Source organism: Peromyscus californicus, unplaced genomic scaffold (assembly GCF_007827085.1).
Source record: "Peromyscus californicus insignis strain IS unplaced genomic scaffold, ASM782708v3 Scaffold_6__1_contigs__length_162567912, whole genome shotgun sequence".
Lineage (NCBI taxonomy): Eukaryota > Metazoa > Chordata > Mammalia > Rodentia > Cricetidae > Peromyscus > Peromyscus californicus.
The window spans coordinates 133,818,551-133,840,594 of record NW_026294584.1 but is presented as its reverse complement, the minus strand read 5'-3'; the positions used below and the strand labels follow the sequence as shown (position 1 = coordinate 133,840,594).

Genomic DNA, 22,044 nt, shown 5'->3' with positions numbered 1-22,044 from the left:
TTTACCCTAGGTCTTGGGCTATCTAATCTCAGGTTCTTGATAACCCAAGCAGCATTGGGTAGGTGCTCCATCTCATGGAATGGGCCATTAAGTTAAATCAGATATTGGTTGGTTATTCTCATAACATTGGCACCACTGTTGCTTTAGTATGTCTTGCAGGCAGGACACCACTGTAGATCAAAGGGTTTGTAGCTGGGTTGGATCAGTGTTTATGTTTCTCCTTTGGTAGCACGCAAAGTACCTTCCTGTACCAAAGACACCATCCTATAGGGGTGAAGACTAGGTAGGCACTGGTTCAACTTCTCCATGTTCAGTGAGTTGTGTAAGCATTGCTTTCAGCAATATGGAGAATTGCCAATTCAGAATTGTCATCAGTTTGTAGAGAGCAACATATAGTCTTGGCAACAACCTGGGTTATTTGAGAATTCAGATGGGACCCCTTTGGCCAACAATTCAATTAGATGTAATCCATTCCTAATATTGGGATCTTTATTTGGTGACAGGAGATGTTTAGCTGGGGCTCTGTCTCTGCTATTACTTGGCAATTTCATTTATATCACCTTCATATATATATATATATATTTATACATATATATATATATATATTAGGAAACTTCTACTATATAAGGTTTCCATACTACCCCTCTAATGGCCCTTAATTTTAACTGTCTCTCCTTATATTCCTTCCCTTGTTCCACTCTTCCCTCCCAACCTCTATTTGATCTTCCCGTTCCACCCCCTGATATCCAGATATGGATATCAATCCATAGCTATCTATTCTGTTTCCCTTAGTCCCTTAGTCCTTACTTAACCTCTGTGACTCTATACATTGTAGCTTGCTGATCATCAACTTAGCAGCTAATATCCACATATAAGTGATTATATACTATATTTGTCTTTCTAAGTTGTGGTGTTACCTCATTCAGGATGATTTTTTTCTAGTTCCATACATTTACCTGCAGATTTCATTTTTTAATGACTGAGTAATATTCCATTGTGTAAATGTAGCACATTTTCTTTATCCATTCATCTGTTGAGAAATATCTAGGTTGTTTCTAGTTTCTGGATATTATGCATAGAGCAGCAATGAACATGCTTGAGCAAGTGTCTCTGTGGTAGGATGAAGCACCCTTTGAGTATGTGCCCAAGAGTGATATAGCTGGATGTTGAGGTAGATCAATACTCATCTTCTTGAGGAACTGCCACACTGACTTCCATAGTGACTGTATATGTTTACACTCCCATCAGTAATAGATGAGTGTTTGCCTCACTCCACATCCTCATCAGCATGAAATATCATCTGTTTTATTGATCTTAGCTATTCTGACTAGTGTAAGATGAAATCTCAGCGTGGTTTTGATTTGCATTTCCCTGTTGATTAAGGATGATGAACATTTAAGTGTTTCTCAACCACTTGAGTTTCATCTTTTGAGCATTCTGTTTAGATCTGTACATCATTTTTTTTAAATTGGGTTGTTTTCATATCCAGTTTTTTGAGTTCTTTATATATGTGGAATATTAGCTCTCTATTGGATATGTAGCTGGTAAAAAAACAAAAAACAAAAAACAAAAAACTTGCCCCATTCTGTAGGCTGTGCTTTGTCCGAACAATAGTGTCCTCTGCTGTACAGAAGTTTTTCAGTTTTATGAGGCTCCATTTGTTACTTGTTGATATTAGTGTTTGTGCTGATATGGTGTTCTGTTCAGAAAGTCTTCTCCTGTGTTAATGAGTTCAAGACTATTCTCCACTTTCTGATAGAAGTATCAGGTATCTGATAGGAGTGTATCTGGTTTTATGCTGAGGTGTTTGATCCATTTGGAGTTGAGGTTTGTGTAGGTAACACTGATGGATCTATTTAGATTCTTCCTGCATGTTTTGTGTTAGGATTTTTTTAGACTTAACATTTTCTTTGACCAATATATCCATTTTTTTCTATCATGTCTTCAGTGTCTGAGATTCTCTCTTCCATCTCTTGTATTCTGTTGGTGAGGCTTGCCCCTGTGGTTCATGTTCTATTTCCTAAATTTTTCATTTCCATTTCTCTCAGTTTTGATTCTCTTTATTGATTTTATTTCCACTTTTAGGTCTTGAAGTATTTTATTCATTTCCTTCCATTGTTTGTGTTTTTGTAGATTTATTTAATGGATTTACTAATTTCTTTAAGGACCTCTATCATATTCATAAAAGCTAATTTAAGATCCTTGTTTTGTGTTTTAGCTATGCTGTATTTTTCAGAGCCTACTGTGGTAAGGACACTGGGCTCTAATAGATACTGACTCATGAACATGGGAGAGCTTTCCATCTTTGATATCATCTTAGTTTTTTTCTTCAGTATCTTCAAGTTTTTATCATACAAGTTTTTCACTAGTTTGGTTAGAGTTATGTCAAGATATTTTATATTATTATTGTGAAAGGTATTGTTTCCCTGATTTATTTCTCAGTCCTTTGTCCTTTGTATATAGGATGACTACTGGATTTTTGAGTTAATTTTGTATACTCCTACTTTGCTGAAAGTGTTTATCAGTTGTAGGAGTTTCCCAGTGGAATTTTTAGGGCCACTTATGTATACTATCATGTTATCTTCAAATAAAGTTACTTTCACTTCTTCCTTTCCAATTTGTATTCTATTGCTATCCCTCTGTTGTCTTATTGCTCTAGCTAAGACTTCAAGAACTACGTTGAATAGGCATGGAGAAAGCAGACAACTTTGTCTTGTTCTTGATTTTAGTGGAACTGTTTAGTGTTTTTCTCCATATAAGTTGATGTTAGAATCACCTTGACTATGTCCTATAAGTTTGGGTATGCTGTGTATTGATTTTCATTGAATTCTAGAAAGTATTTAATTTCATTCTTTATTTCTGTCTTTACCCATTTTTCGTTCAGTTGTTCAGTTTCCATGAGTTTCTAAGTTTTCTGTTTTTTCTTTTGTTGTTGAGATCCTGCTTTAATCTGTGGTGTTCAAACAGGATGTGGGGATTTATTTCAATTTTCTTGTATCTGTTGAGAATTGCTTTGTGTCCTAGTAGTGGTCAATTTTGCAGAAAATTCCATGAGCTGCTAAGAAGGGTATTCTTTTGTGTATGGGAGAAATGTTCTATAAGTATCTGTTGGACCCATTTGATTTATGATGTCAGTTAGCTCCAGCATTTCTCTGTTTACTTTCTGTCTGAATGACCTATCTGTTGGTGAGAGTGCAGCATTGAAGTCTCCCACTATTGAATGTGTGAGGATCAATATGTGATTTAACCTGTAGTGGTGATTCTTTTATGAACTTGGGTGTCCTTGTATTTGGGTTTGAGAGTTAGGAGTTGCAATGTCTTCTTTGTGGATTTTTCCTTTGCTGAGTATGTAGTGTCCTTCCCCATCTCTACTGATTGATTTTGATTTGAAGTCTATTTTGTCAGATATTAAAATATCTTATTTTTTAGGTCCATTTGCTTGGAATATCTTTTTCTATCCTTTTACCCGAGGTGATATCTACCCTTGATGTTAAGGTATGTTTTGTGAATGTAGCAGAAGAATGGATCCTGTCTTTTATTGGGGAATTGAGATCACTGATGTTGATAGTTGTCAGTGAGCAATGTTTATTGATTCCTATTATTACAATCCCTATTATTCTTATTTGCTCTCTGTGTGTCTCTCCCTGTGTCTCTGTCTCTGTGTCTCTGTCTCTGTGTCTGTCTCTCTTTGCATACACGCGCACATGTGTGTGTGTGTGTGTGTGTGTGTGTGTGTGTGTGTGTGTTCTGATTTGCTAGTCAGGGATTATTTATTTCTTGTGTTTTCTTGGTTTTTGCTAATCTCAGGTTGAAGTAAAAATGGCCATCCTACCAAAAGGAATCTACAGATTCAATATAATCCCCATTGAATTTCCAATGCAATTCTTCAGAGATCTTGAAAGGACAATTCTTAGCTTCATATGAAAACAGAAAAAACCCAGGATTGCTAAAACAATCCTGAATAATAAAAGAAGTGCTGATGGTATCACTATCCCCAACCTCAAATTTTACTACAGAGCTAACTATAGTAATAAAAAAAAGCACAATATTGGCACAAAACCAGACACATTGATCAGTGACATTGAATTGAAGACCCAGACATAAATACACAGACCTATGGTCACTTGATTTTTGATAAAGAAGCCAGAAATACACACTGGGAAAAGGACAGAATCCTCAACAAATGGTCCATTCTGATTTTATGCTGGCATCTAGGCATCTGTGTTTGGGATAATTGTAAGTCTAGGTGCTGATCTGGTTTTGTCTTTGTTGGGTGGGTATTTTCTTCCTTAGCTTCTATTGCTATCTCTGTTCTTAGGAAGATGAGGAAGCTGTGTGTTGCCTGGTAGGGAATTCTTCTAGGATCCTGCCAGGTTTGGCCATTGGGATTTCTGGGTAAAATGTGTTTCTAGGTATTGGTAGCTGACACTTAGGAATGATAATGGGATGGGGAGATGAGAAGGTCCACAGGACGGGGGAAAGCAGGATGTTCCATCAGGATCTGCTTAGTCCCCTGGGAATGGGGGCAGAGAATGAGGAGAGGCCACACAGGTAGTCTGCTACAGAGCTGGGGATGAGACTTTGGGATTTGATATAGAGAAGAGGAGGGAGATCAAAGATCTGAAGCTCACCTACCTGCTTTGCTAGCCTACTTGCTTCTCTGGCAGGCCTGGCTGGCAGGTTCCCAAGGGATGCTTGCTGGAGTATCAGACTGGGATAACAGAATGAGCATGTGATATCAGGTTATGTGTCTTGGAGATCTCTCTGGATCTGTAATGATCCCCACCTCCTACTGGGAATATCATTTGTTTATTGAAGAAATTGGTTAGAATTGTCCACATTTTGAGTTGGTTGGTTACTTCTTCATTTTATCATTTAATTTGTTACTTTGTCTTCTATATTTTCTGCACCCTGAAGTTAGTTCGGGCTCTTTTATTTTGATAGATGGTTTAGGATGCTGTGGTTGGAGCGATGATCTATTAGTTAGCACTCTTAGACCAGAGTGCTCGCCAGGCTGTCATGTCCTGTATCTATAAGGAAGCGCCTAGGAATCTTCCCTCATTACCTGCATCTGCAGAGGACCATCACTCAGGTCCATCATTTTATTAGTGCGTTTTAACTCTCTTACTCATGTCCTATTTAATAGCTGAGGTTGCTGTGAAGAACTCAACCGACATCCAGAGTTGCAGTTTGACAGACAATGCAGGGCAAATGCCTCACCATTGTTTATCAGTTTAAGAGCAAAGAGTTCGTTTCCTAGCAAAGGAGGAAGGCTTTTATTTATTGAATTCTGACTGTATGCTGGGTGTTGTTCTAATTCCCAATGGCTCAGCTCTCAACAAAATGACACAGATCCTTGCTTTCTTGAAACTTGTGTTCTAGTGGGGAGAGATGGGAAATATTTACAAGTGAGCTTATAACTGAGTTGGGAGGTGGCAAAGATTGTGAAGAAAAATGCGGAAGGAAAGTGGTGAAGGGATTGTAGGAGGTTGTGGGGTTAGGGCTTGAAATATTGAATTGAGTCGGAAGGCTCATGAGAAGCCCACCTCCTGAATCAGAAGTTAAACTGCCAGAGCAGAGCTTGCAGGCGATGGCTGGGAGTGCGAGCATGCCTGGGTGGGTGAGCATCTGCAGGGGCCAGCCTGACTGATAGGGGGTGAGCAAAACTGAAGTTAGTAAAGATGTGGCTGGAGAGGTGGGGATGGGCATAATCATGTGCCACTTGTAGGCCATTTTAAAGACTTTGATTTTCTCCCTTTAACAAATGGGCAACTACTGGAGGATTTTAAGTGAAGCTATGATTTAACATTTTTGAAAATCTTCTTTTTAATATAAAATTTTAGTTAAATATTTGGGAATTTCATCCATCTATACAGTGTATTTTGATCATATTTATCACCCATCTATTTCCCTAACTCACCTCTATTTCCCAAATGGCCGCAAATCCCAACTTCCAGTTCTCTTTTTGGTGCTGCCTGTTTGTTAATGAGAATGTGGCCACCCACTGGAGTGTGGTCATCCAGTCATCACTGCTCCCCACACCCATTAAAAAAAACCGACTTTGCCTTTCCCAGAAACCATCAGTTGTCAGTAGCTCCTCCGTGAAGGGTGGGGACTCAGAGATCATGGTGGAAGATGGGGCGGAGAGACTGTAGGATCCGGAGGTCGAGGAGGACAGGACTGGAATAGTTGCTTCTGGGCGTGACGTTTGCTGTGCTGGTGAACTTACACCAGCTGTGGATACCTGCAGGAGACTTGTACAAGACTTAACAGTTTTTAAAGGATTCTTCCAGCTGCTTGGGAAAGGGGCTATGGGCAGGTGAGGACAGAGATGAGTGTAGAATTGAAAGCTGAGAGCCTTCATCAGTCAAACTTCCCTCCTTGTCACAGAGTACCTGGCAAGGGGCTGAAGGTGATTTACTTGCTTGTGAGGGACTCTGCACCTAGCTAGAAGCTGGCCAGCGCCTCCTCTTGATTCCATCCTTTAAAGATCCAAGGTGTTGCATTCTTCTTGGCACTGTGGAACATGTCACGACACACAAAATCTTAGGGTGGAATCCTCACTCAGGAGGGTGGTGCATGGTGAAAATGCCACATTTGTCCCTGCTCCTTTTATGTACTTAACATTTGTGCAACTTCTAACCAGTTCAGTCCAGGGTGAGTTCTTGATGGTCTCATAGTTAAGTAGTGTTGTTGTGGGATGAATCATTCATCCACCCAGGTCGTGATTTAACCAGGCCAGGGTACCTTACCTGAAATGTGCGATGCTATAAGGCACAGAGCCACGTCCCTTCTCCTTAACATTTGGGATATCTCATTGAGCTTGCTGAGTGCCTTTTAGTCTAGGCAGCCTTCTCAACATCCAGAGAGCCTTTTCATGGGAGAGAATTTATCTTTGCTTGGAATTTCTGCCCATCACAGTCTGCTTATGAGTTTCAGGTGCTTAGCAGCCAGGAGAGGGCCTGCTCCTAGCCTTGACAATGTCATATAGCTGTTCTCACTTGTTAGCTTCTCCTTTGTGGGTTTGTACATGCAACCAAAGCAGTCAGAGATGCACTCATTCTTAACAGAAGAGGGATTTTAAAAAGTATAACATCTAATTCAAGTAGAGTTTGCCTCCAAGAAAGCTTGCAAGTTCCCCTTCTGGTCTTTCCTTGTTGTTACTTCTGGTCCTTTCATTTTAGGTGCTCCCCTTAAGTCCTTCATGAAATTGAGATGCATGAGGGAGGCTGGGAGGTCAAGGGGATGATTGCAAGTGTCTCCTTGAGCTTCAGGTTCTAAGGACACAAAGGAAAGATATAACCAGGGTAGCAGATTCCCCCATTCATGAACACTGTGCCTTAGACCTGGATTCTCAGCCTCCTGTTAAAGGAAAGTTGCCTGCTGGGGGAACTGGCAAGCATTCACTAGGGCTGTCGTTCTTATGGTCACTGGTACTATCACCTTAACAGAAATGACAGGAAGCTGCTGAAAGAGCCAGTTGCTGTTGGGGAAAGAAGGGAAACTAGGGTTCACTGGCTCTCTTTAGACGTGGGCTGTCAACTGTTTTCCCTAAACAGACGTATGGGAAGTATAAATCCTCACACATGGTGTGAACTCAGCTCAGAGTCAGTGCTGAGTGTAGGGTCGTGCTCTTCACAGCACTCAGGATGCACAGGTGGCTCTAAAGAATGACTTGGGATATAAGCATGGGTCTTACAGTATCTGGATTTAGGAAGCTGGACACTAAGAGTTGGCATCTAGTCCTCTCTAGGGCTGGTTTAAAACCTGTTAGCATCTCTGCCCCTGGAAAATCTCTTCTTTCCTGATCCCTGGGTATACTGTATAGATTCCTTTATGGCCTGGGTCTCAGCAAGATAGATGCTCATGGATGGTCCTGAGTCAGATACTCAGGACCAGGTCTTAGCAGGAGTCCTAGCAGTGAGCCCTAAGGGGCCTGAGAGGAAAATGAGACACTAGAGGACTTGGGCATCTTTTCTGTAGGCAGAGCAGCCTAACATAAATAGTCCTCAGCATAGGAGGTATTTGACTTTACAATGGTGTGGGCATGATACACATTCAGCAAAGACCTTACTTCTACTTTTATTGCCCAGGCTGACCTCACACTCTTTAGCTTAGCTCCCTAGTAGCTACAGGCATGCACCACAACGTCCTGCAACATGCAGATGGAGGTTTAAACATCCTTGAGGTTCTCTAGCCTATTATTGTATGGAGTGCTTGGTTAGGAGTTCCAGAATTATAGACTTTAGTTGGAATTGTTAGACTGCCTTTGTAATATTGCTCTAGACCTGAACGCACAAATTGGAAGAGATTCAGCAACATGGGTTCTCGGAGGAAGGAACAGATGTGACTGAAGTGAGAAAGTGTGATGAGCAGAGTCAGGAGCAGTCAGAATCTCTGAACAGTGACTGCAGTGGGCAGGAGCAGTCCACTAAGAAAGGGCTTATTCCACACATTAGACTCTAGCCTTCCCTCTGAGACAGCTCTTAGCTTCCTGCCTTTGGCTTGTTTAACCTTCAAAGGATTGTATCTACTGCTGCTAGACTGCCCAGGGGCTCGCCTCCCCATGTTCTTTGTTCTATCCTGCTTAGACTGAACCTTCTAGTTTGTCTTTATCTGACAGAAGAAAGATAGCAACTTCTTAACTTACTTTTCAGTGCCCCAAGCTTCGTTCTCCACTGTTACCTAGGTTAGGTAGATCTACTCATTGCCCCCTGAACAGGCATTTTGCCAGTGCCTGCTAGAAGAGGGACATGTCTTTCAGTTTCTTGTGGCCCCCTTAGTATCTATGTATCATGAGGTTGAATGCATGGTAGGTGAAGGAAGGAGGGATGGCCCTGAGTCCTTCCTCCTTTCTGGTGTCTGCAGAGGGCAGAGGAGCTGGAGTAAGACAAACCTCCACCTGGGCTGGGTAAGGAAGACACCAGGATGGAAGTGTTACTTCTTGTTCCCCTTTAGAACCAGCATTCACTAAGAACCAGGTAGAGCCTGGTCATAGCAAGCCAAGAGAGCCCTTCTTTCTGCCTGTCAGGGGAGTCAGCTGTCCCCACAGGATGAGTCAGTGGAGAATGGAACCAGGGAATGAATCACTGGGAGGAGAAACTTAGGATCTTCTCTGCTCAAAGACATTCAGGCCTCACCAGGCCTCTTCTTACTGACTTGATTTACATGTAAGTTGGGGTGTCTGACTTCTGTGTATAGCTTCTTAGGTTGATTTCAAAGTACTCTCCCCCAACTATCCAGAGTGCTGCTTTCTAGAATATCCTACACATAGGGAAGAAAGTAAAAACTCAGGGAAGGGCACTGGCTGTAGAGCTGCGGAGTAAATTCCAACACAGCATGGCCCCAAACCAGTTGATGTATCCCATGAGGTTGTCAAGTGAGATTGTGGACTTGCTTAGTAAAGAAGTCTATTGAAGACCTACTGGGTGTGGCCAGTCCTGGGTGCAGAGCGAATGTGATGATGATGTTTATGTACGTCAGAGTGCCAGATTTTGGGAGCCAGAAAATATCTGCATCAGCTCCATTCTCTTTAAAATGTGGAGCTGAAACCACATCATGTCAAAGAGGGGAGGGGGGAATCTCCAGTCTTTGGTCTCCAGGCTTACTCATGGAGTTACTAAGACCCTGCTTCACCACAGGTCACTGGTATAAGCATAGCAGACTGGTGTGCCAGCTGAGACACAGTAGAGCACTGGAGTGCCCACGTTTAGGTTCCAAAGCCCTGTTGCCCAAATTCATGACAGAGACAATCAGTTTGAAGATGAGCACATGGAAAAACAAAGGAATGCACATTTTATATTGTTCTTGTGATCAGTGCTGCTAAAATATGGCACAACCTTAAGCTGCATCCACAGATGAATAGTGAATAGACCAGACAAAAAAGTAAGAGTAATAATAGCCAACGTCTTGAAGTTGTTATAGCATAAGTGACCGATACATGTATTGTTTAATTATAGCTTGTTTTCTTTCTCTACCATAGCCCCATGGGGTGCATATGATTGTTGTTACTATTCTATAGATGAGAAATGCATTGTAATGGGTGCAATGCCCAGGGCCCATGTTGAACAGCTGAGGACCCAGGCAAGAAGATGCATTTTCAGAGGATTCTGTAGGGAGGGAGTAAGCTGGGCCCGAGTTGTGGTGGATGGAGAATTGACCTATATAGGCTACATGTTAGTTCAGTGAGGGACTGTTCAGAAATGGATCATATAGAGAGAAGGTAAGTTTTCCACCCCTGAAAACATTGAAACAGAGGTTGGGTGGCTGCCTGAGCCATCACAAAGGAAAATTCAATAGCACGAAGGAATTGGCCAGCTGATGTGCAAGTTTCTGTCTGGAAGAAAAAATGATGAGGCAGCCACCAAAATGAAGTTCAATCCCTTTGTGACTTCTGACCAAAGCAAGAACCACAAATGGCATTTCAATGCCCTTCTCACATTCAAAAGAAGATCCTGTCTTCCCCTCTTTCTAAAGAACTGAGAGAGAAGTACAATGTTCAGTCTATGCCCATTTGAAAGGATGATGAAGTTGAGGTTGTCCACAGACACTACAAGGGGCCAGCAGATTAGCAAAGTGGTCCATGTGCACAGGAAGAAATACGTCATCTACGTTGAATGAGTGCAGCAAGAAAAGGCTAACGGCACAACTGTCCATGTGGGGATCCACCCTGGCAAGGTGGTTATCACCAGGCTAAAGCTGGACAAAGACTGTGAAAAGATCCTGGAAAGGGAAGCCAAGTCTCGATAGTAGGAAAGGAAAAGGGAGAAACAAGGAAGAAACAATTGAGAAGATACAGGAGTAGGGATATCTCACACACAACTTCCATTAAAGACTGCTTAAAAAAAGATGGTAGCTGCCTTGAAGGCATATAGTCTTCTGTAATAATATCCCCAGTGAGAAGCCCACCCTACTTCAGATCATGTGAGCTAGTGGGGAGGTGCTGAGCAGAAGCAGGCATCAGCATCCTCATGCTGTTAGGTCCTATCCTGGACTCTTTGCTGATAGTACCCTTGCTTCTTCCACTAGGTCTTTTCCCAGTGTCTTCTCATAGTTTTTCTTCTTATTGGGATTTCCCCCCTCCTATGCCACCTCAACTTGAAATTGGCTCAGATTTCTGGAGATTTACAGTTTTGGCTTCTTGGTGAGGCATAGTGATGTCATTGGTGTCTTATATTACCAAGGTCATAAAACCCGAGTTCATCCTGGGGAAATGGCTTCTCCACTGAAGTTTCTGTAGGGGACGTAGTCAGCTTAGCCCTACGCCCCTTGTCTCACATTTGTCCAGACACCACTGTGGAGCAGAATCTGCCACGAGCAGATTCCTGTATTGTACCTTACTCTAAAGGAACACGAGGACATTAGGAGGCGTTGGTGACACAGTACAGAGAGCCTTGTGACTACAACATATGAAGCCCTGTGCCAGCTTAGGAGACTGCCTACCCAGAAGCTCCAAAGCCCAGCAGGGTGGGATTTTATGGTGTCTCCTTATGGGGATAGCCTTGGGAAGGGATCCCCTGGTTCCTTCCTCAGTCTTTCCCTTCAGACTGCTGTATGCTGGTAAGCTCAGCCCTCAGACTAGCTTTCACTCCTCACTGGTTAAATGTTAAATGGGAAAGTATTCCTTCCCATATCTGTGAGGATCAGGTTGAATGAGTTAACTGAAAGAAACAAAAGGAAGGTTCCCTCTCTTCTTGACTTTGGAGGAAAGTGGGGATGCTTCTCAACTGAGGTCTGTGAGTCCCCCATATTAGAAGTTCCTAAAGCCTTGGTCTCAGGCTGGTGCCCAGTTGACAGGACCTACTTACAAGCTTCTGAGCTAAAGTCCCATGTGTTGGTGGCTTATGGGGAGGGACTGCATAGAACTGGGTAAGTTATGCAAATGATTCTGCTTCACAGCCAGGTTGAGTAACATGTTGAGAATATCTAGGTGTTCTTCAACACACATCACTTTTATCCAAATCCATTGACATCAAAGTGTCTTGGTTGAAACACATCGAATACACCTCGATGGCCAGACCTCACAGCCAGCCAGCACACATACTGTTGGTTGTTTCCTTTTGTGGATTGGGCTAGGTTTCACTAACCTGGAAAAGACTGAAATGAAAACTTTGAAGCGTGGTTTCTACTCAATACAGATTGTTTTTGCATTGTCATCAAGTTAAGAATCAGGGCTGGAGAGATGACTCAGGGGTTAAGAGTTCTTGCTCCTTTGCAGGGGACATGAGCTTAGTTTCAGGCACCTGTGTTGAGCTCCTCACAACCCTCTTTGTCTCTAGCTCCAGGCGATCTGACATCTTCTGGCTTACGCTGACACCTTTATTCACATGCACATACCCCTTTCCCACACGTACACATAAATAAAATAAATCTTGTTGGAAGTACATTATAAATCCTAACTCAAACTACTGTAAATTGGGGATCACCTGTGTAAAAAGAATCCTTACCCTGTGTGTGTGTGTGTGTGTGTGTGTGTGTGTGTGTGTGTGTGTGTGTGTGTTTATAAAGAGGGTTCTTCAAATTTTCATTTTTCATCAGACCATCAGTGCTTTATGGCCCCATAAATATTAAAAGGCACCTTTGTGCTTATGAGTCTAAGGAATGAAATGATGTGCCCGGTCTCCAGGGCATCCCCGAACTGGAACTCTAGCAAGTTGCTGGGGAAATAGAGGTCTGTCATCAGCTGTCCCCAGAGGTTCATAGGATTCTTGGTTGTAGTTGTGTGAAAAGTTGACATGGACAATGTTTCAAATTGCTTCTGGCGAATGTTAAAACTGTTAATGAATTATGTCTTAGTGAAAAAGAGGCAGAAAGGGAGAGCCAGCCTGTGCCTGCTTTGAAAGCTTTTGTAATTTTCCTAATTGGCTCATTCCTTATCTGAAAGGAATGTCCTCTCCACTCTGTCCCCCACTGCCAGCTGCTCTTGATTTCCTGGCACTGCAAATGCCAGAGCGGATATGGCTGCTCTAGAGAATTTTCAGGTGTGTGTGAGGGGCAGGCAGGAGCAGGACTATGGCTCCGTGTTTGTAGCCGAGGGAACTGGTTCTTCATCAAGTCTCGTGAGCTGGGAGATCTGGATGTTTTGAATTATGCCTTTATTCTTAGCATGTCCCCCAAGATGCTCATGGTAGGTGAGAGGAACTCTCCCTCTCCTTCCCGAGATCTTGCTGGCCCACTGAAAAAGGCACAGAGATTTCCAGCCATTTCTGGTCTGCCCCAGAACACCTGAATGACTGCCCTCTAGTAAGCTTGTATACGTTTGTCATCTTGGGTTAAGACTCAAGGGTATAGATTCCTTGCTGTTTGTAGCCAGAGCTAAGTGTAGACCACACTGACCTGAGATTGTGATTTGCCTCTGCTACATCTAGAATATGGAAGAGTCAATGCATGCCATGAGTACCTTCCTGTGTGTTGGTTTATTTGTATAGCAAGCATTTCCTGCTTGTCTCCCAACTACCAGGCACAGTTGCAGGCTCTAGAAGTCCAGTGGAAACAAAGCCAAATCCTGCTCTCATGGAGCTTATATCCACTGAGGAAGACGGGGGCATAAAGTGACTTGGCGAAACATGCAAAGAACCTTGTCCTTTAAGCCACCTCTGTGAGAAGCACAGCGTCTCATTCCCCTTTGTCCTTTATCCCCCAAAGGACTCAGTATTAGGCACTATATTAGGCACTAAGAACTGAATGTCTCCCTTTCTCCGAGTGTCTGCTTCTTAGCTGGGGTAAAAGACTTCAAGAGAGGGGTTGAGCAGACTTCCTTAGGGAGCATGACTCCAGCAGAAGCCTCAGGCTTTCAGGATCTGTGACTCATTTCTCCTGGGCCAGCTGGACTTTTAACCCAACAGAACTGTAGGTCCCCCACTATGTCTTGCCAAGCAGTATGTTCAATAGTCACCATCTCCACTACCTCCCAGGCTTCCTCTCACTTGAGCTCTCTGGTTTTGTCACTCACACCTTATTGTTACAGCCCAACTCACTCCCTGTGCCAATGTTTGGCAGACAGGATAGAGCTAGGACAAGGGATCCCACAGCGAGATGGGGCGAGTCCCTCTGGCCGGTGGCACCTCCCCTATTTTTCCCCTTCACTCTCCCTTTCTCTCATGCAACAGAACCTGGCTGAGCCCCTGACGCTCATCTGTGCATGATCACTCATGGCTCTGTGGACGAGTTCTCTCTCCCCAAATTCGTACACTGATGTCTTAAACCCTGATACTCAGAATTTGACAGTATTGGAGACAGAGTTTTTGAAGAGGTAATGAAGGACATTGTTAGGATCGACTCTAATGCAGCGTGGTGAGTGTCCCTGTGAGAAGACGGGACTAGGATGTAAAGTGTGAAGAGAGACCGTGCTAGGACACAGAGGGGAGACACCACCTCGAAAAGTCAAGGCAAGAAGCCGCAGAAGTCGCCACTGCTACCCATATCTTGACCTCTGAACTTGAGCCTCCAGATTGCAAGGAAATGCGTTTTGGGAACTGAAGCCATTCTCTGTCACAGCTAAGCAGGGCACTCCCACGGGCCCTACTTGTGGCCCTGGCACTGCTTCCCTTCTCTTGTGCCTGTGATCTTGGGTCCACTTCGCTTCCAGCTTGCTACTTGAGGGCTAGCCTGATGTCCTGCAGCAGTGGAAACCCTGGTCTTGATGGGATGAGCATCCACAAATGTCTGTGGCTGATGGAAGTGACAGATTTATCAGTTGTTCCCTGAGCATATTATGGCTTCCATTTTAAGCGCTTGCCTTGACCCTGCTCTAAGGGAGGAATGAAGAAACTCATGTCAACAGCTGTTCCTAGCATGTCTGTGCCTGTGGTTTCTGGCCAGCTGCTCTCAAGGCTCTACTGTCTTATGAGATAGCTGCCCAGCCAAGGACTGGTTAGAACTTGATGGTCGAGTAGAGGGTTCTCGTTCTAAAGTGTGCTAAGCATATAACCTTGCCTGCTTTCCTCTGTGCCTTCTAGTCACAGCCTCAGTCGTCTCAGAGACTGGAGGGAAAATTTGTCCCTGTGTCCTGGCTAGGGCAGCTAGATGAGAGTGGCACATGGGGAGAGCTGGTTGATGGGCAAGAGGATCCAGGAGTGGCAACCAGACACAGAGAGATGCCGCTGGTGGAGGGTGTGCCTTGCAGTGGTCACTGTGCCCTCTGCCCCAACGAACTTGGATCTCATTTTTATTTTTGCAGTGGCTGAGGGTGAACCAAAGTCTTAGCATATGTAGACGGGTACTCTGCCACTGGGCCGTACCAACAACTTCTAAATTTTTATTTTAAAGAAATGAAGCAGAGAAGAAAGTCCTCCGGGATTCTAGATATGAGAATCTTAAGAGAAAGAGATGCTGAGGTTGAGACAGAGTCAGAGAGAAGAAACCTACAAGGATCTAGAAGATGGTGGGTGATAGACAGATAGGAGAGAAAGAACAGGAAGATAGATAGCCAGAGAGAAGAGCAGAGACAGGAGGATGAAGAAATGGGAGACAGAGAGTCCAACATACATATGGCCTGTGGATGTTTTGATCCTGACTTGTTCATACTTCTGCCTGGAATTCAGTACTTACAGATTTCCATAGAATGACCATAAATTGGATATAAATTAATAATATAATTCCTTGGTTCACTGCTGTATGCCAGGCTTTATGCCAAGGCACTGGCAGACATGACCTTTAATCTTCTGGCAGTCCTATGATGTGACTTTTATTAGCCTCATTTCAGTGAACAGGAAATTAAGGCTCAGAGTAGGTCACATGACTATCAGGGCACTCAACTAGGGCTTTGTATTCAAGTCTGTGACCCCAAAGCTTGTCATGTTAAGTACATGGGACACTTCTTTGTTCTCTTCTTGGTACTATCCATGTCAACTTTAAGTCCTGTCCCCCAAACCAGCTACGGGTATACTCCAGCCATCGGTCATCCTGTGTACCCTGCTGATACTCTGTGCTTTTACTGTTGCCAGCAGACCCCACACAGAAACTCTTGGTACACTTTCATTCTATGTTGACCTTCTGGTTGCTGTTTCCAGAGCCTTTCCCAGTTGGTATTTACAGTAATATTGCCATTCCTCTATGAAGGCATGTTGTTCTTTGTGTCTTGTGGATGAGGAACTAGGAGAGGTTAAATGATCTTTTAGGATTGCTCTCTGCAGCTTCTGGATGGTGGGGCTTGGACAAGACCCACTGTGACAGAGTTCAGGTCCAGCACTTTTACCCTGTTCTTCTCCCTGAGAAAGCTGCCTTCTCCATGGCAGCCACTTCCCTTGGGCCAGAGGAGATGAGCTACGTTGATGATCTGCATTTAGAGTGGCAAGGTGACAGAAAGAGTGCACAAAACTGTCCCTTGTCCCCAGGCTGAGTGTCTGGACCAGGACCATATCTGTACCTTCCTCAGAGTTCCTACATCATGGTCACAAAGTAGAAGGACAGTTCTCCTAGGGGAGTGTGAGGCTTATCTCTATCAGGGCATAGGTCAGTCCCCATAAGCCAGTGGATGGAGCAGAGCCAAGTCTGCCAATACTCTAGAGAATGGGAATGGCCAAGCCCCAGTAGGCAGAGATATGGTGAATGGGTTTCATTCCTCTGCTTTAAAGGACGGTCAGATGCAATAATGCCTCCCCTTTGCTCAGGTCACTGAATTCCTCATGCCTGAAACAGAGGAGGCTCCACGGCCCTTGCATGTTCTCCTGATCTCAGAGCCAAGTCAAGTCTATGACCCTAGAAAGGTCCCGGGATGTTGTATCGTTAGAACCTTGGCTTTGGTAGAAGGACAACAACTTGGGGCTGCTTCTCTTTCTAGCGTGGCTCAGGTCAGAGAAGAGCGTCTGTCCGAGGAAATGAGTACCTCAAGAAGAGGAGCGTGCAAGGACATCTTTCCACTTACAGTTAAAATAGACAAAGCAAAACAACTTCTTATAAGCATGGTTCCCGCCTGTAGATCCCACCACTTTCCCTGATTGTTTTAGGCCTGTAAATGCCTAAAGCCCCTGGTATTAGGTAACTGTGCACTGTAATACACGAAACGTATTACAACGTACCCACAGCTCACATCACAGAGAATGTGTTTGCTGTAATGAAATTAGAAGGCATTGCTGTACTTTTTAGATGAATGAGCTTTGCTAAGAATAAATTACTCAGTTTGGTCTTTCAGCATAATCTCTATGACACTGGTCAATAACTCAGTGAATTGAGCTGCACTTTCCTACAGTGTTTGTAGATATTGAGTTAAATATTCATTTTGATTTTACAGTGTTTTATGTTGCAGCCAGTCTAGTTTTGTTTTGTTTTCAGCTTTTAAGGGTTTCATAGGACAATGAGAAGCTTGCAAATACTGGGTTTGAGCCTGTTACACTAATGGATTCGTTGGATGGATTAAATTTTGTCTGTCCTATTCATCCCTATCTCCAGAGAAGAAAGGAGAAAGAGATTCTATTTTAGTGACTCGATGCTCAGTTTCTGGCCTAAATTATACCGGATTCACAGGCCCTATAATGTCTGATGTTTTATTTGTAACTACCAAGTGTAAGTAGCTCTCATGGTTTGGATCTGAAATGATACCCAGAGGCTCATGTTTTGAGGGCTTGACTCAGGGATGCAGGATTGAGTGGGAGGCAGTTAAGGGTGCCTGGCTCTTCCTGTTCTCTGCCTCCAAGGTACTGTCATGTAGCTTCTACCATCATGTTCTGTTTCACCATAGACCCACCAAGTGTGGGCTCTGAAACCATGAACCTAAATAAAACGCTCCCACTTTAAGTCATTGAGTGCCAGGCATTTTGTGGTAGCAACGGAAAGTGGAATAATTCAGAGGTGATCTCTGAGGACTGTGGAAAACTGCAGATTATCCTACGTAGATGATACCAAACGAGTTGCCTCATATCCATTAAAGGAAGTGTGAGTATAAATTCTATACATGAAATTATCAAATGGCTCAGAGTTTTGGAAGAGAAGCCTGAGGAGTGGTGGTGCATGGAGAGAGGATGGTTCTCCGCAAGCCTTGGATCAGGCATGATGGAGATGCAAGATTCTCCTTTGCCCCACGAAGGAGCGTCATTCAGATACAGTGAGGACAGAGTCACCTTTTAGCAGGGATGCAACTGTTGGGTGCCACTGGTGACCACAGGAACAGGGGGAAGAACTTACTTTGGATGAGAGGCATGCAGGAGCTGCTGCTGCAGCAATGGTGCTCTGATTAATGCATCATTTCCCAAGGCTCCCATGGTCATCTGCTCACCTCCTGTCCATCCTCCCTGTCTGCACAGTTGTTCTTCGGTTTCAAAATGGAAATGTGTGGTGTTACATTGTGTACACCAGTAAAGCTTACCTGGGGATCAGAGGACAGAGCCAGCCACTAAATTACACATAGAGGTCAGGCAGTGGTGGAATGCACCTTTAATCCTATTACTTGGGAGGCAGAGATCCATCTGGATCTTGGTGAGTTCAAGGCCACACTGGACTACATGAGAGAAACAGAATCAGGCAGTGGTGACACACGCCTTTAATCTCAGGAAGTAATATGGCAGGACACAGAAAGGTATATAAGGTGTGAGGAAACAGAAACTCACTCTCTTGAGGTTGAGGATTTCATAGAGATAAGCTAGTGGCTGGCTGTTCTGCTTCTCTGATCTTTCAGCTTTCACCCCAGTATCTGGCTCTGGTTTTTTTTTATAAGACCTTTTAAGATTTGTGTTACAGAAATGCCCATTTTCTATCAGATTACCTACTCTTGAAAGGGGGCAGTATTATCCTTACCCTGTATGCCTCCCATTTAAAACACCTAGCAGGTGTTTTCGTCACCTGGAAAATGAAACATGAGTGGATGATGGAGTCCAGCTGAGCCAGCGCAAGCTACCATACCCTAAAAATTAATATAACAAACTCAGCAACGACAGAAAGCCCAAGGCTGAACTCAAGACTAGTTAAACCCTGGCTGGAGGGAATGAAAATGTTTAGAAAACACAGCGGGTTGGGAACATGGGATGGATTAGCTTCCCTCTTTCAAAGGTGCAGGTTTTTACTGAGCAGGCACATGCTAAATAACAAACCTCACTTAGGAGAATGCTGCCTGGCAGGAATGTCTTATGGTTCTCTATCTTACAGTATTTTCAAGTCTTTTGTTTCAATCTGTTGGCAATGTTTAAACGCCACATTTCACACAGAAGTACAATATTACTAATGAGGCAATAAGGAATAAGACATTTTATGGTAATGTATTATGCTCGAGAAAGATCTCCTTTCAAGTAAATTTTAAAGGGTTTCGTTCACATCATCTCATTTTTAATGCAAAAGAAGATCTTACTTCACTAACAAAGAGTGGGTTCTGATGGGGCATGCTCTTCCCTTAATGGAGTAATCTAAAAGATACTTCACCTGGACTTGACACCTGGGCTCAGAATCCCAGTCTGAACATGATCAGGAGGAGATCATTTAGGACCTCTGCTGTCTTCTTGGTGACTTCAAGGGTCACTGACGTCCTTGTAATGAATGAGTTTTCCCCGGTATTCTTAAGAGGTCTTTTTCTTTTTCCCTTCTGTTTCTTTCGATATCACTCATTAGCAGAGCCCTTAATGAGCATGTCACTTTAGCAGGGGATGTCACAGTCTCATGACGTTGTATTTGAACTTTTCGTAAGTCAGGTGAGTCACTGTAGCTGAGACCAGCCAAATGTTCCCTCTCCCCTACTGGTTCTTTCTCAGTGTAGGATAATTTTGCAGATGGGAAGCAGTCCTCGATCTTGAAGCAGCCTTTGAAAGCTAGACATGATCTCCGTGGCTTAGACAACACAGCCAGAATCCCACATCAGTCCCCACATAAGAAGGCATGAAGTCTCCATACAACAGTGACTTCTTTCCTCTGTGGACTAGACCCTTCCACATGTCTAGCTGAGGCATAGATTTCTCCAGGGGAGACTCTAACCTTGGGCTTTCTGTTGTGGCTGATTTTGTTATATTAATTTTTTAAGGTATGGTTGCTTGTGTTGGCTCAACTGGACTCTGTCATCCACTCTTGTTTCATTATCCATGTAATGAAAGCTTGTGTTCAGTGTTTCAGATGGGAGGCAGAAGCATAAGGAAAGAGAATAAGGACAGTGCCATTCCCTTCCTGGACTAGGTGATCTGATGGGGAAATGGGCACTTCTGTTTTGAATTGACATACAACTGTGTAGGCAAGGTAGATGGGCAGGAGATTAGCAGATGGCCACGAAAGCCTTGGGAAATAATGCATTAATTGGAAGAGCCTCACCACAGTTAACAAATACCCCAACTCTTGATGGCTTCACAGGAGAACTGTTTATATGTTGCTCCCATATGTACATCCCAGGTGCATTATTGGAAAGCCGCAAGGGTAACTCAGGGTTTGAGGCTCCTGCCTTGCAACTGTGCTGTCCACTTGGGTCTTGATATTTTCTCTGCATGACTTGTAGCTGACAGATATGGAACAAGAAAGGGTGTGGAAAATTGCAACCAAGTTTTAGGGTTACAGGCAGAGAACTGGCTCATAGTTTCCTAAGAGTTCATGGCCCTGCCTCCTCCAGGAGACTGGCATGGCATCTAGCTGTGAACCCAGAATGTTTGGTGGGTATCAGTAGCATATCTACTGCAAGAAGCTATTTACCCACTTGGGAAGGTCAGGAGAGGCTCAAGGCTAATGTCACTGCTGAGGGCTGAGTAGAGCTTGCCTGTGGAAGAAGCAGGGTCCTGTATGCATGATGATGGCCAGTGGTCAAGCAAAGGAAGCAGGGCCTTCATCTAGAACTGTGCTGGTCCTCAGTTTGTAATGGCATGACCTTGCCTGGGCATGTAGAGTGCCAGGCATCAACTTTAGTCCTGAGACCACATCCCTTTTTGAGATGGGACTGTGTCTTTCATGACCACTGAAAGTCCCACCAGGAGTCTCTGGCTGTGCCTTCTTGGTCCTGGGTTAACCAGAAATATACCCAGTCCTTACTTTCATGGACCCTGTGCCTTTCACTGTCCCCAAAGGTTTGATTCCTTTCTGTCTTGGATTGGTCCTTCTCCTGGATGTATTTTTTAAAATATTTTTATTAATTCTTTGAGAATCTTATATAATGTATTTGGATCATATTTACCTCTACATCTTTCCCTTAACTTCTCCCAGATCCACCCCACCTTCCTATCTTTAACTTTGTGTTTTTATATTTAAAAAAAAATAGCCCACTGACTCCAATTTGTGCTTCTGGGTGTGGGGTCACCCACTAGAGCACTGTCAACCTGCCAGGGGCCACATCCTTAGAAAAATGACTCTCCTTCCCAAAGGAGCCATAGAGTAGCTCATACCTCCTCAGTAGGGACTCATTCCCACTCCGTGCTGGATGTGGGTGGGTTTGGTCCTGTGTGGCTCTCGTGTAGACAGCCATAGCTGCTGTGTATCCATGAGTGCCATGGTCCTGTTATGCCCAGAGGACACAGTTTTGCTCCCATCCTCCCCACCTCTGGCTCTTATATTCTTTCCACCTACTCTCTCACATTCATTCCTGGGCCTTGAGGATGGGGTGTGATATAAATGTCACACTTGTGGCTGAGCACTTCACGGTCACTTATTTCTTTTTTTCCCTAATGCTTTTTATTGATAACTTTGTAGTCTCTGACCCCCCCCCCCCACACACACACACTCTGTGAGTGTTCACATATATTTTCCCAAAGTGAACTCAGTGTTGCAGTGACTAGAGGAATTTGGGACTTTACTGGGTTGAACTGACCACCAGCAGATGTTCATCTGGCTCTACTACATTGTCCCACGTAAGAGCATTCATCCCCAGGGGCCTGACCTGCCATGGAAAACTTCACGGAGGAGCCTCTGGGTCCACCCCCTCCCCCAACAATGTTCTTCAGGATTTACCCTGCAGCCTTATTTTTACACTGGAGAATCTGCAAATTCCATCACCAGAGAAAATAGGAATGTTGTCCAAGCTAAGGTCTTTTGAGGACACAGGGGACACTTTTTTTTCCCAAGAGCAAATATTGACTAGGATATCTTTTTGGTTCTGATAGGATCTGGGAAAAAGTCTCAAGTTACTAAAATAGAGAATATGTTCTAATGCTGTTT

General features: G+C 43.8%; 1 protein-coding gene and 1 pseudogene across 1 annotated transcript in view; both read left to right on the top strand.

The window, feature by feature from the left end:
* Positions 1-22,044, top strand: part of Cacna1c (calcium voltage-gated channel subunit alpha1 C) — a 558,454-nt gene that overhangs the window by 103,415 nt on the left and 432,995 nt on the right. The window lies entirely within an intron of this gene.
* On the top strand, positions 2,772-12,398 carry LOC128100014 (60S ribosomal protein L26-like; annotated as a pseudogene).